The following is a 10435-nucleotide window of genomic DNA, read 5'->3' as shown; positions in this document are numbered from 1 at the left end:
AATTACCCAATCTCCCATTTTAAGGATCTCTGATTTTCAGGTTAAAATTAGACACCATGATACAAAGTTCTCTGCTGTTAAATCTAACCACTTGCCATAGGACAGAAGGTCAAAATACCTCTACTCTTCCCCGTCTTATCAGCACTTCAGTAAAGTTATACGCCAGGAATATACACTAGACCGGCAGTTCCCAAAGTGTGCGCCGCGGCTCCCAGGGGTGCCGCGGCGCTGTCACTGGGGGTGCCGCGGGCCAGACATGGTAAAAAAAAAACACAGAAACTTACCAATCCGCCGGGCGCCGGGACCCATCAGCCTCCTCTCCCCGCAGCAGCTGTCACAAAATCGACGTCGGTAACAAGCTGCGGGGATAGGAGGATTGGTAAGTTTCTGTGTTTTTTTTTTACTGTGTCTGGCCCGCGGCAGAGGAGTGACAGGTATCGGGGCCAGAGTGAGAGTGAGACAGCGGGGGCACACAGCGTGAGAGTGAGACAGCGGGGGCACACAGCGTGAGAGTGAGACAGCGGGGGCACACAGCGTGAGAGTGAGACAGCGGGGGCACACAGCGTGAGAGGGGCAGTGGAGAAGGGACACAGCGTGAGAGGGGCAGTGGAGAAGGGACACAGCGTGAGAGGGGCAGTGGAGGGGGACACAGCATGAGAGGGGCAGTGGAGGGGGACACATCGTCAGAGGGCAGAGGGGGCAGTGTGAGAGAGGGCAGTGTGTCTGGATGCAGAGTGGGCAGAGTGCCTGTGGGCAGAGTGTCTGGATGCAGAGGGGGCATTTTTGCATACAACTAAATAAGTATTTCTGTCCTGACCTAAATACTTTTTTTGACCCAACTAATTCTAAAACAGGACTGCTCAATAATTATTTTGGAGGGGTGCCTTGAAAAAATTTGGGAGACTCTAAGGGTGCCGTGAACTGCAAAAGTTTGGGAACCACTGCACTAGCCAAAATATTTTTGCTTAAAAAAAGAGTGGATAAATCGGAGGACTCCACAATGACTATTGCCGGTATAGCAATTCTACTCCTTAACACCAGTAGGGACCCACTATATCAAAGACCCAGGGGTTTTGGACATTGTAAGACATGGGTAAAAGATAGCGTTTCATAAGTTTCTCTGGTAATTTCTTTGTATATTCAGGACTCTGCCAACCCTAATAGAGTTGGATGCCTTGCAAAACAGTCTGCAACCTTAAGAAAGGCTCATGTAATTTTATCTTGCTCAGACCAGCCAGGTGCAGATTTTTATTCCAGACTCTTCCTTGTCAGAAAATGATCAGGAGCATTTTGCAATGTGTTGTATTTGAAGAAGCTCAACAAGTTTGTCTGTACCAGGCATTAGTGAAGGGCATTTTCTCACATCCATAGACCTTCAGAATGCCTATTTTCATATCTGTTATGGTTCATAACAGGAAATTCCTCAGTTCACAGGTCAGCACTTTCAGTTTACTTACCGTCAGTTCTGAGCACTTTGTCAACAGCAGGATAGTGATGGCCTTTCTGCAGGAACATTGCTGGATTGTGAACAGAACAAAAGTTAAATTATCCCATCACAACAAATAAATAGTTTCTAGGGGTACAGATAAACACCAGACAGAATAAACGGTTAGGGGACAACTGTATCAAGATTCAGTTCCTGGGACATCAGCTACAGCCTTGTCACCAACTATCGGTAAGGAAGGGATTGGTTTCCACCACCATAAGATCATTTCCTCGCCAAGATGGCACAAACAAAAACTCCAGCTGGAACTGATAGCCCAATGTGATCACAAGCAGATTTCTCAGTCACACTGTCAAGAACCACCGGGAGGTATCTTAATTGGTTGCAAATCCCAAAATTAAAGTCCCTTTTATAACGAGAGTGGGTAATACTCAAAATAGAATCCAGTGACACAGGCTGGGGAGCCCACCTTTGAAAATAGATGACACAAATAGGCATAGTCATGAAACGAGAAATATCTTCATAAAATTGTTTTAGAAATCAGCAGTGTGAGAGACAATTCAGCACTTTCAGCATAATAGCTGATTACCTTTAGTCCAAAAAGTTTTTTTTCAGGGGAGTGGACTTCAGGAAGTGTTCCAGCTACTAATAGCAAAATTCTTGCTTCCTCAAATATACCTTATGGCAACAAGCAAAAATACCAATGTACCCCGGTTTTTCTCTTGGCAAAAGAATCCCGGTACAGATTGGAATAGATGCTCTGACAGTTGCATGGGCATTTAACCTGGGGTATATCTCTCTTTAGTCATCATCTGGATGTCTTGTCCTCTATTGACTCTGTTTGTAAGACATGTTCTCCATACAGCCAATTAATAAATTCTTGATTATGTTGCTGATCTGTGTTTCTCTTTCATCCAGTCTGGGGGACACTGCTTACCATGGGTTGTGGAGGGAACTTGGGGATTTGGCACCTAACTAGTTCACTTTTAGTACTGCCGACAGACCCCTCCCCTCTACAATCCCCCTGCCCCCTCTTGTTCAGGTTTTTTTAGGTGCCCGCGGAGTTGGGCAGTGTTTTTTAGTGCTTTAGTATAATTTTATTCATTTTTATTTCATTCTCTTCGTTTTTATTCCTTTTACAGGCGGCAGTGCTGGAGTGTTCTACTATAGAGAACACACTCGCAGCAGTAGCAGCGCAGACACTCCCCTGTCAGTTGGGAGCCAGCGGATCTCACTGACAGGGACAGGAAGATCGGGTGTCTGAATTGGTTGTGACAAGCGGTCTCACAGGACCGCTGTCGCTTCTGGAGCCTCCCCGATAACCGGCGCTGCCACTGCAGGCATAGAGTGCCGGTTATTGGATGTTTCATATGGCGGTGGCCATTTTGGATTTTCAGAAGGGCACAGAGGCGCTGCAGGCAAAAGAAGGGGGCTATACCTGGATCCCCCCTCATGCATAGGAGTGGGCATCGGGTATCTTCCGCTGCTGAGACCTCCCATGGAGGTCTCCACTACTCTGCCACAGAATACTTTTTACTTTCTTTCTATTTTGGAGTCGCTGCAGAAGCAGCATTGCTAAAGGGGGTAGTTAACACATAGAGCTCCCCCTCCTTCCAGAGAGAGAGATGGTCTGTCCCAGTCTTCTGGCGCCAAGGAGAAACCCGGGAAGAGAGAACAGAGCTGAGGGAGCAGGCACCAGGATACTGCTGTTGAACTTCTCCCCTGTTTGGACTATGGGCTGAGTATCTGATTTTATTTAAACATTTTCTGATATTGCTGTGTACAAGTGGGCTAGTAGATTTTTATTTTTTTTATATAATCTGTTTTTATTGAAGTTTAACATCGTATACAAGTATATGCAATAACGTTAACTCAAAATTCCAATACTTCAAACTTTACATTGCACTTCAGCAGTTGCGTTTTCACCCATGGTGAGGTACATTTGCTTAATTTTTCTCAAAGGAGAAAATACAATAAAATAGGGTGAAATAATTGTGCAAAAAGGGGGTGAAGAGGTAGAAGGAGAGCGGGGGGAGGGTGGTTATGGGAGAGAGAGGGGGTATGTGATAAGCAACACTTTATTTTTAAACTCAATCCATTCCGACCACAGTATGTAAAATGCTCTATTTTTGTCCTCTGCCGCATAAATTATTTCATCCATTACCATATAGAAATCTATCCGTGTAAACCATTCTTTTATGGTAGGGACCAGCGGTGACCTCCAGTGTACCGGTATCACCGCCTTTGCAGCGCCATTAATATACTTTACCAAGGACTTTTTATATTTGTAGACTGGCATATTCGTGTCGTTAAGTAGCCAGAACCTTGGGCAATGTGGTAATTCAGTTCCCACAATCGTTTTGGAGATGAGAATAACCGTATCCCAAAAGGGTCTGATTGCCGGGCAATCCCACCAGGTATGTAATGGAGTGTCCAAAGCTCCCTGACATCTCCAGCATATAGATCTGAGACCCCGGGAATCATTTTTGCTAGGAAGTAGATTTATTTTATAGTTCTCCTACCTGCTTAAGTATTATTTTGTGTAAAATATTACAAGTACAACTTTTATATTTAGATCAGTTGTTTCTTGTAGTTTACTCTTTTCTCTCCACACATTTATATCTCTCTCTCTAGTCTGTGTGTTTGGTGTGCCTTCCTTTATTAGAAATGTCAGACAAGGGAAAGGGCCCAATGGCAAAATATTTCACATGTTCAAAATGTCATGTAAAATTACCTTGTGGGCAGAAGGACCCGTTGGCAGTCTGCTCTGTTTGTGAAGTGGGGGTCCCCCCTGCGCAAACCCAACAGGTTTCAGCCCATCCATCGGAGGAACCGGCCTGGGTGGCCCCCCTGACACAGTCGGTTTCCTCTTTAGCACAGATGGTTTTTCAATCCAATCAATTGTGGTCTAGTGTGGCAACTTCGGTGGCTAATAATCCAAGTACACCGTTGGGCCTCCCTGCTTCCTCTGGTTCTAGCGGAATGTCTATACCAGGACTTTCCTCATTACAGACGGACCAAGCCACTGTCCCTACAGACCCGCCATGGTCCGCAGCATTTATAAAGGGTTTGGATAAACTGAACCAGTTGCTTGAATCCCCAAACATTCCGCCTGATAGAAGAAAGCGGCCCAGATCTGATAATACCTTTATGGTCCTTTCAGATTCTGAGGAGTTTTCAGAGGAAGAGGGGGAAGTTAATTCTGATCCTGACCAGGTTCTTCCTTTGGGACAGGAAGAAAGCTCTAAAAGCCAATTTATTAATGATTTGGTTTTAGCAGTTAGACAAGTGTTGGACCTCCCAGAACCGGAGGATCCTACTCCTAGAGATAGAAATCTTTTTAAGAAGGCCAAAAGAAAGCCTATCCGTTTTCCCCCTTCCGTAGAACTTAAGGATATTGCAGAAGGAGCCTGGAAACAGCCTGATAAAAGATTCACTGTTCCCAAAAGGTTCTCTTCCCTGTACCCATTGCAGGAAGAGGATGTGGTTCGCTGGGAGAGTATTCCCAAAGTGGATATTCCAATAGCCCGATTGGCCAAACACTTTACTCCCACCCCTAGGTTCTGCATCTTTGCAGGATGTTAATGACTGCAGAGTGGAATCCCAGCTGAAATCTATATTTGTGGCTGCGGGTTCTTCCTTTAGGCCCACATTTACTTCAGCTTGGGCTGCTAGAGTCATGGAAGCATGGGCAGACCAGCTGGCAGAGGCATTACAGGACTCTTGAGTTACTTCCCCTGGCTTTGCATTTGAAGGAGGCATCGGGGTACCTTTTATGAGGCGGCCCAGAACACAGCGGCTGTATCCTCTTCTATTCAGGCTGCCTCTATCTCAGCAAGGAGAATGTTATGGCTGAAATCCTGGGAAGGAGATGCGGAATCAAAGAAGTCCGTGGAAACTATTCCTTTTTCAGCAGCAGGTTTGTTAGGCCCGGAATTGGATACCCTGATCTCGGGCGACTGGAGGCAAGAGCACTTCCTTGCCAGTATTCCCTAGCAGGAGCTGCAACCCTCGGGTCAGCTCTTTTCGTCAGCCCTTTCGGGGAACCTCTTTACCTAGAGGACAGTCCTTTAGAGGCAGACAGCCCAATTCTCGAGGCTCCTCTGCCAGGGGGAGATCCTTGTTTGCAGCTAGGCGTCAGGCCTCCAAGACCCAGGAGAAGCCAGCATCCTGACGACCACTCTGTTCCGGAAGGGGCGCCAGTGGGGGGACGTCTGTCTTTGTTTCAGGAACAGTGGGCAGCGTCCTCCCAGGATCCTTGGATTCGGGGTATTATATCAGAGGGGTACAGGATAGACTTGTTGGGACCAGCCCCACATTGTTTCTTCCTAACCCCGCTACCCCAAGATCAATCAAGAAGGCAGGCGATACAGGATTGTGTCGCCTCTCTTCTTTCTCAAAGAGTTATCTGCAGAATCCCAGATTTCCAGAAGGGACGGGTTTTATTCAAACTTGTTTCTGGTCAAGAAGCCGGACGGCTATTTTCGTCCCATCCTAAACCTAAAGGGCCTCAATGTTCAGTTACGGGTGGACAAATTTCGGATGGAATACCTAAGGTCGGTAATAAACAGCTTAGAGAAGGTGTAGTTTATGGCATCCATAGACATAAAAGATGCATACCTTCACATTCCCATTTGGATCCACCATCAGTCCCTCCTAAGATTCTCGGTGGGATCCTTCCACTATCAGTTTTGGGCCCTCCCCTTCGGCCTCTCAACAGCGCCGAGGGTTTTTACGAAGATCATGTCAGTAACGGCAGCATGTCTTCACCTTCAGGGAGTTCAGGTCGTGCCTTATTTGGACGACCTGCTCATCAAATCCTCCACAGAAAATGGCTTACGTCATCACTTATCCCTCACCTTGGTGGTTCTCGAGGGCCATGGATGGCTAATAAATTTAAAGAAATCCCAGTTGGTTCCGTGTCAATGCATGGTTTTCCTAGGGCTCATTGTGGACACCAGCCAGCAGAGGGTATTCCTTCCTGTCGAGAAGGTCAGTTCTATTCAGAGCATAACTCGGGTCTTGTCTTCTCCCAGCCCCTCAAAGCACTTGTGCATGCGGCTGCTGGGAAAGATGGTGGCCTCCTTCGAGACCATCCCCTTCGGTCGAGCCCATTCTCGATGCTTTCAGTGGGATCTCTTGACGAAATGGTCAGGATCCCACCTACGCTTGGACCTTCAGAGGATCTCTCTATCTCTGAGGGCGCGAGAATCGCTTCAGTGGTGGCTGATTCAGGATCACATGACAATGGGCAGGTCCTTCGCTCCATGGTTATGGCTCATAGCCACGACGGACGCCAGCCTGAAGGGTTGGGGGGCGGAAATCCTGTACCTCCGGCTCCAGGGGCTTTGGTCGGTTCAGGAAGCAGCCCTGTCAATAAACGTGCTAGAGTTGAAGGCTATTCTTTTGGCCCTCCGGGGGGCCCAGTCCCTCCTCCAGGACCACCCTGCCAGAGTTCAGTTCGACAATGCCACGGCCGTGGCATATGTCAACAGGCAAGGAGGAACCAGGAGTACAGCTGCAATGAACATTGCAGCTCAAATTCTGGTTTGGGCAGAACAGCATGTTCCAGCAATATCGGCAGTATACATTCCAGGAATAAGAAATTGGGAGGCCGACTAAGTCGAAACCAGATGATGCCGGGAGAGTGGTCACTCCATCCGGAAGTTTTCCAGTCTGGTTCAGGGGTGGGGTCTTCCGGACATAGATCTCATGGCCTCCAGACACAACAGAAGGGTTCAGAGGTTTTGTGCAAGGGCAAGAGACCCCTTAGCGGTGGCAGTGGATGTTTATGACAATGCCATGGGAGTTCAGGTTGGGATACCGGTTTCCTCTGATCCCCATGATTCCTCGTGTACTCAGACGAGTAAGGCAGGGAGGTCTGCCAGTAATTCTAATAGCTCCCTCATGGCCGCGCCGAGTCTGGTACGCGGACATAATCTCTATGGCGGAAGGACAGGGTTGCAGTCTTCCGTCTCGAGACAACCTTCTTCTGCAAGGTCCCTTCCGTCACCAGAATTTACCTCGGCTCAGTTTAACGGCATGGCTGTTGAAGCCAGCCTCTGGAGGGCTAGAGGTTTTTCCTCCAGCGTAGTGAACACTATGATGCGAGCCAGAAAGCCAGTTTCAGCTCGCATCTATCACCGGATTTGGAGAGCATACATCAGATGGTGTGAAAATAGGACATGTCACTCGTCCTTCTTTCGTCTCCCTCGCTTGTTGGCTTTCCTTCAGGACGGCCTGGAAGCAGGGCTTCGGTTAGGTTCCCTAAAAGTCCAGGTATCGGCACTTTCAGTATTTTTTCACCTGAAATTGGCGGATTTACCAGATATTAGGACTTTCCTCCAGGGAGTCTTGCATATTCAGCCTCCCTATGTTCCGCCTACAGCACCATGGGATCTCAACCTGGTACTGGATATGCTTAAAGGGCCTCCTTTTGAGCCATTACTGTTGGCAGATTTGAAGTGGTTGACCTGGAAGGTCATTTTTCTTTTGGCTATTGCATCTGCACGTAGGGTTTCGGAATTAGGAGCTCTGTCTTGTCGGGAACCATATCTGGTTTTTCACGAGGACAGAGCGGTGTTAAGAACTCTCTCCTCTTTCGTTCCGAAAGTAGTTTGGGCTTTCCATCCTAACCAGGAAATTGTAGTTCCGGTCTTCTCATCTGCTTCCCGTTCGGATCATCAGTCTATGGAAAAGTTAGATGTGGTTAGGGCTCTCCGCATTTATGTTAAAAGAACTTCTCAGATTAGACGTACGGATTCTCTGTTTGTCCTTTATGATGCTAATAAGAGAGGCTGGCCAGCCTCAAAACAATCCATTGCAAGATGGATTACGTCAACCATCAAGCAAGCTTACATAAAGGCTAACCATCCTGTGCCGGAGAGACTTACGGCCCATTCCACCAGAACGGTTGGGGCGTCGTGGGCAGCGAGAAATGGGGCTTCCGCAGACCAGCTTTGCAGGGCAGCCACCTGGTCCTCTGTCCACACCTTTACAAAATTTTATCAGTTTAATGTATTTGCATCCGCGGATGCAAATTTCGCTGGTGCTTTACGACCCGGGTTTTCGGAGTAGAGCCACCGTTAGGGGGCTGCTTTAGAACGTCCCCGTGGTAAGTAGTGTCTCCCAGACTGGATGAAAGAGAAAAGAGGATTTATGTACTTACGTTAAATCCGTTTCTCTGATTCAGTCTGGGGGACACTGCGATCCCTCCCTTCTGCTTTTCTTCTTTGTGCTCTTGTTTGACTGGCCTTTTCTCCTTGGGCTTTTTAATTAACTGAACAAGAGGGGGCAGGGGGATTGTAGAGGGGAGGGGTCTGTCGGCAGTACTAAAAGTGAACTAGTTAGGTGCCAACTCACCAAGCTCCCTCCACAACCCATGGTAAGCAGTGTCCCCCAGACTGGATGAAAGAGAAAAGAGGATTTATGTACTTACGTTAAATCCGTTTCTCTGATTCCAACGTAAGTACATAAATCCTCTTTTTTGGGGGTCTGGGGAGATTTGTGTTTTGCTTTTTTTGGCCCTGCCTACATGCTTCAGTACATCCCATTGCCATGGAGGATTGTAGAGGAGCAATGCAAATAATTATGGTTATTTTAATTTATTTTCCTTTAAAATACTCTGTATTGTGGCAGTCTAGTTTTTCACTCATGTTGATATGTTTTGGCTTCCCAAGTTTAATATGAAAAACAAGGACATAGGGAAAAGGAGGAGCTGCTTTATATATGGTCTGAGGCGTTTTTAAGTAACCTGTCTCTACCTCAACTGTAAAGGGAAACTATCCATTGTAATGACTGCCATTGAGTATTTTGAGGAAAAGGAATTAACAGTAACCATAATTCACATTTGTCAATGCATTATTTACTTATTGTTAAATGAAGCTGTGGTAAGAATAAAACCCAAATTGCATGCAGGCAGAAACTTTCATGGGCACTGCCATCAAACTGCAACTGAAACCTAAATCAAAGTGCTACCACACCAAAACTTAGATAAAAAAAATGTATTTTAAGGGAATCAATTTGTTTTCCATTATAACAAGTAAAGGAAAAAAACATATATTGATTCCCTTAAAATAAAGATAATTAGTATGTAAATATTTTCTTGATAAAGATGTTTTCCATTTTAGCATTCACTAGTTTTCTTCTTCGTTGTAATATTTTATTTTTGTTTAAATACATTTTTATTCACTTTTTTTCAGAATGGAACAGTACAGCTTGTGCTATAATAATACAACCCATAACATTGAGAACTTGTAATACAAATAAGGTATGGAGGCTGGAATCCCTCCAGAGGGAAAGGTCATCGTGGGTAATAGAATATGAGCAGAAATGAGTTAACAGTATAAAGGTTGAGATATCCGAAGTACCATAAAGGGGGGAGGGGGAGAGAAAGAAGGAAGAGCAGGAGCTAGAGACACAGAGGAAAAAGGATGGGGGGGGGTGTGTATGGTGAGTAAAGGGAAAAACAAAGAAGAAGGGAAGGAAAACAGATCGAAGTGAGTCTCGGGTCAAGCAATTGCTAAAGTCTCTATATTTTCATTTATTAAGAAGAGTGTGTGGCGGTAAAGTAATCCAGCCAATTATGCCATGAGGAGAGAACCTTGTTTGGGCGATCATTAACTATACTAGTCATGTGCTCTAGGAGATTTTTTTTATATATATATATATATATATATATTTTAGTATTCTATGCCAAACATTCTGAATTAGTTCGGAAATAGAGGGGCTCTCTGGTTGTTTCCATTTCCTAGCTATTAAACATCTGGCTGCTGTCAAAATATGACCCGGGAGTTTTCAAGTTACTTTGTGGGTGTCGGGTGGAAGTTGAGGAAGAAAAAAGTATGATAGGTGGAATGGGGACCTTGAACTTGAGAAATAGATTTTCTCCATTACAGAGAGAGAGGTTTTGGAGCACTGAGGAAGATTTTTTTATTCCATGCCCAAACTCCCAAAGAAGATACCATTTACAAAAAATTTAATTTAAGAGAA

Source organism: Mixophyes fleayi, chromosome 1 (assembly GCF_038048845.1).
Source record: "Mixophyes fleayi isolate aMixFle1 chromosome 1, aMixFle1.hap1, whole genome shotgun sequence".
In the NCBI taxonomy this organism is placed as follows: Eukaryota; Metazoa; Chordata; class Amphibia; order Anura; family Limnodynastidae; genus Mixophyes; species Mixophyes fleayi.
Note: the sequence above shows the minus strand (reverse complement) of the source record.